Source organism: Orycteropus afer, unplaced genomic scaffold (assembly GCF_000298275.1).
Source record: "Orycteropus afer afer isolate SDZICR_OR568_19922 unplaced genomic scaffold, OryAfe1.0 scaffold00026, whole genome shotgun sequence".
NCBI lineage: Eukaryota > Metazoa > Chordata > Mammalia > Tubulidentata > Orycteropodidae > Orycteropus > Orycteropus afer.
In genome coordinates, this window is record NW_006921613.1 from 18,031,673 (window position 1) to 18,036,482 (window position 4,810).

The window sequence follows — 4,810 nt, forward strand, 5'->3', positions numbered from 1 at the left end:
CCACTGTGGAAAGCAATATAGTGATTCCTTAGAAAGTTGGAATTGGAGATATCATTTGACCCAGCAATCCCATTACTAGGTATATATCCTAGAGAGGTGAGAGCCAGGATGGGAAGAGATACATGCATGCTCATGTTCATCACAGCACTATTTACAATAGCAAAAAGAGTGGGTGACCAAATTATGGTACATACACATACTGGAATGCTATGCAGCACTAAAGAATAATGTAGAGACTGCAAAACACCACATAATATGGATGAACTTGGAGGACATTATGCTGAGTGAAATAAGTCAATCACAGAAGGACAAATATAGTATTAGTTTGTTGTTGTGGAGGGTCAGGGAAAGGTTTATATATGGAGGGAAACTTTCTTTGTTGGTTGCCAGGGGTGGGAGGGCAGGGGAGGGAACACACACACAAAAAAAAGAATGATTATGGTGGTAGACCATAGCCCAGGCTGTAGACCATAGCCCAGGCTGTAAGGGGTGTACTTTCTTTTTGATGATGTATTAATAGCTACTTTCTATTAAGATTTTTATACTATTGAAAATCAAATACTAAACACACAGCCGTTGAGTTGATTCCAACTCTAGCGAACTCCCATTGGGTTTCTGAGGCAGTAAATCTTTATGCCCTGTCTTGCTTCTGTGGAGTGGCTGGTGAGTTTGAACCACCAACCTGTTGGTTAGCAGTCAGATGCCTTAGGCACTGTGGAATTTCATAATATTTTTTAACTAAATTTCTTACATCTCAAGTAAAATTAAATTCATACTTTTGGGGTTATAATTCTGATTAAAATAATTTCCTCATATTGTTCTGTTAATATAGTATCAGAAAAAGCCTTTTATAGATTAGTTTCATATACTACAGTTTTATTTTTTGTTTTTAATAAGCTTGAATTGTCTGCTTGTATTGCCTAGGTATGCCATAATGTTATCCTTAAAAATCAGTATTTGTTTTGTTTGCTACATATATTTCTGGAGAGTATAACAAAAAACATGTAAAAATATTAAGGACTTATAATAAAACAAACACTCATAGCCCCAGTGTAGGTTAGGAAATGGAACATTTGTGAACATCTTAGACACTTGCCGTGTCCTTTCCTGAATGCATCCTTTTCTTCCTTGAGCAACTTTGTCCAGTGGAATTTATCATGATGATGGAAATGTTCTATATCTATGCTATGGTAGTCACTAGCCACTTGTGGCTCTTGAACACTTGAATTGTGTCTAGAGGAAGTGAAGAACTGACTTTTAAATTTCATTTAATTTTAATTAATTTACATTTAAATAGCAATGTGTGGTCGGTGTCTATTATACTGGCCATTGTAACTCAGAGATAACCTCCATTCTAAATTTTCCATCAACCAGTCCTTTGCCTTCCTCCTCTCTTCTAGATATCTAGGAGTACTTGTTTTGGAAATAGGGAGCAGAATCAAGGAGTTTTCTAGGCAGGACTTCATATTCAGTTTTTGCTCCCAAACTTGACCCTTTCCACGTTTCCTTTTTATTCAGTCGCTCTCTCTGCTTTGAAAATAAAATAAAACAATTTTTTTTTTGTTATTATTGAGAATACACACAGCAAAACATATACCAATTAAATGGTTTCATCACATACCGTTTAGTGACATTGATTATATTCTTTGGGTTGTATAATTATTTTCGCCCATCTTTTCTGAGTTGTTCCTCTTCCATTGACATAACTTCACTGCCCCCTAAGTTCCTATCTAAACTTCCAATTTACTGTTATCACTTTTTTCCCATATGGCTAGTTCTTAAAAGAGCATAATGCTCAAGGCAGACCTTTTTTTTTACTAGTTAAGCTAAACTATTATTTGGTTTTAAGAAGATTTCAGGGGATATTTTTAGTTTAAGGTTTAAAGATTATCTTAGGGTGTTAGTTTCAGGGATTCATCCAGCCTTCATGACTCTAGGAAGACTGGGCTCCATGAGAATTTAAAATTCTACTCTGTATTTTCCCCCTTTTGATAAGAATTCTTCTATAGAATCTTCGCTGAAAATGATCAGTAATGGTAGCCAAACAACATCATTGCAAAGGAGGCATTTGTTCCTGGAGACAATTAGCCACACATTCCATATCTTCCTTCTATTCCTGACTCTCCTTCTTCATCCATTAATCCAAGTCCATAGAGACCAATTGTGCCTTGAATGCCCGCTTGCAAGCTTTTATGAGCTCAGGCCCTATGCAAGAACAGAAACACTAAACAAGTTATTAGGCCAATCAACAGGGATGTCCCGTGAGGTTTTTGGTTGTACATAAGTAGCTTCAGCAACTACTCTCTCTTTTTTCCGAGTGTGTTTTAAATGTATCTGTCATACACATTTTGCATATTCATTCAGCTTTTTTACAAGTGTACAACTTATTCAATGCAATTAATATTTGCATTAATTGGCTGTGTAACCCTATGCTTAATCAGTGTGATATTTCCTTCACCATTAACCTTCTTTGTCCCCTTCCTCCTGCCCCTGTTGTTGTTGTTGTTGTTATGTGCCATCGAGTCAGACCCCACTCATAGTGACCCCTCCTTGGGTTGCTGAGGCAGTATCACTACGAAAGTAGATTGCCAACCTTCCTTCCGAGGAGTGGCTGGTGGGTTTGAACCACCACCTTTCTGGTTAGCAGTCAGATGCCTTAGGCAGTAGGCTACCAGAACTCTTTAAGGTGTATTAGTTAGATTAAATAGGGTTGTGAGGCACAAAGTAGTCTTGAACTGTGTCTATTTATACCATGTTGATCCATAGAATTTAAGAATTGAATTTTTATTTACTTAATGTTTTACATAATGATTTGAGTTTGCTTGTTCATTTTTTTCCCCCTCCTGCTTTTAAAGCATGCCCTAGTTTCTTCACCCTTCAGCTGGCATCTCACATTGGCCCTGTGTGTCCAAACTCTTGCAATGGCATGTTTTCTCCCTCTGGTTCCTTCAAACCATTCAGCTGAAACTTCCAGTTCCTTGCGAGCTGAATGATCTGCTTAAGAAAGGTGTCAAAACCCTTTTTCTGTGTTAGCATTCCAGAATTTCAACTGAATTTGAGCTGTTTTCTTCTCATTTGGGATTTTATTACATAGTTCTCTTTGCATCCCCCCCTCATCCCTTTGGCAAGTATTACAGTCTTTGCCCTTCTCCTTCCAGATTTACTCTTTTAGGAGCTCATCCTTTCTCTGTTACTCATCCATGCTTCCTTCAAATTCACATTGCTTCTGCCATTGTACCTAGTCTTCATGATTTCTTGTTTGGATTAGTAAAATAGTTTCCTCACTGATCTATACCTATCTTCTCCTAATCTGTTCTTCATGCTTCCACCAGAATAAATATTTAAAGAACTTCCTCAGTCTTGCTACTTCCTTTCTTAATTTTTTTTCTTCCCTGCTGCTATGAAGATTCATGTCCAAATCTTCTTTTGTTCTTTTTTAATTTTATTGTGATTTGGGTGAGTTTACAGAGCAAATTCATTTTCCATACAGCAGTTCATATAAACTTTGTCTCATGACATTGTCATGTACATATGACTTCATCTCTCTTGGGTACATACAAAAAAGTGGAATGGATATATGGTGTGTATATGCTTAACTTTTTATTGTCATTTGGGTAGAAGTTTCCAGGACAAATTTGTTTTCCATCCAACAGTTCATGCACATTTTGTTTTATGACATTGATTGCAATCCCTACAAGGTAACAGCTCTCTTCCCACTTCTTTCCTGTGGTTGCCTTTTCCCTTTGTCCTTCTTTTCTGTGCATTCTTGCCCTCTAAGCTTGCTTCCTGCCCAAATGGCTGCTCTTCTGATCTCCCATGTTGATTGTTCTAAGGGTTTTATTTACTTGGTGTAATTGTTCACCTTGTAGGCCTGTCTGTTGTTTGGCTGGAAGTTAATCTACAAGAGTGAGTTCAATTCCTGGCCAAAAGGGTGACTGGAAACCATAGTCTTGTGGGTTTCACCAGTCTCTATCAGAACAGTAAGTGTGGTCTTTGTTTATGATTTTGAGTTTCCACATTTTGGTTCCTTTCTGAGTGGTTGGCAGTGGTAGCCAGGCACTATCTAGTTCTTCTGGTCTCAGGGTCATGTAGGCTGAGGTTCCCATGGTCCACTAGTCCTTTGGACTAATTGTTTCTGTGTGTCTTTGATTTTATTCACTCTTCTTTGCTCTGGATGAGGACAGACCAATAGATGCATCTTAGACAGCCACTTGTAAGCTTTTAAGACCCCAGTTGCTACTCACCAAAGTAGGATGTAGAAAAATGTTCTTATGTACTGTGTTATGTCAATTGAGCTTGATGTCTCCTATGACCATGGTCCTAAGCCTGCAATCCCAGTGACTCACTTCCCCAAGGTGTTTGGTTGTGGCTAAGAAGTTATCATAACTTTGCTCCCTGTTTGCACTATTGTATATGTGGACATTTTTTATCACACATACACATATGTATCATCTGCCACACCTTCATTTGGTTATGAGTATATTCCCATTCACCTACCCATACCTGATCATTTTGCCTGTCTGCCTACTATTCACCTGTAGATTAATGTAGATTAATGTTTGTTATTACAAACATTTGTCAGCCCCAGGGTTACAGGTGAGGAGAGACAACTCAAGGATGCCCAAAATAGCAAGCGGGAAGAGCAGGAGAAAGGGGATTAAAAGCCAGGAAGCCAGAGAGAAGAGCAATCAGCCAAAGGGATTAGGTGAGGAGAGGCAACTCAGGCACACCCAAAGCAGTAGGACCGGAGAGCAGGAGAAAGAGGATAAAAGCCAGACAGAGGAGCAGTCAGCCCCAGGGACAACTCAGG

At 38.6% G+C, this 4,810-nt stretch overlaps 1 protein-coding gene across 1 annotated transcript in view; it reads left to right on the top strand.

The window, feature by feature from the left end:
- Nucleotides 1–4,810, top strand: part of TTBK2 (tau tubulin kinase 2) — a 224,272-nt gene that overhangs the window by 112,742 nt on the left and 106,720 nt on the right. The gene's annotated exons all lie outside the window — the stretch shown is intronic.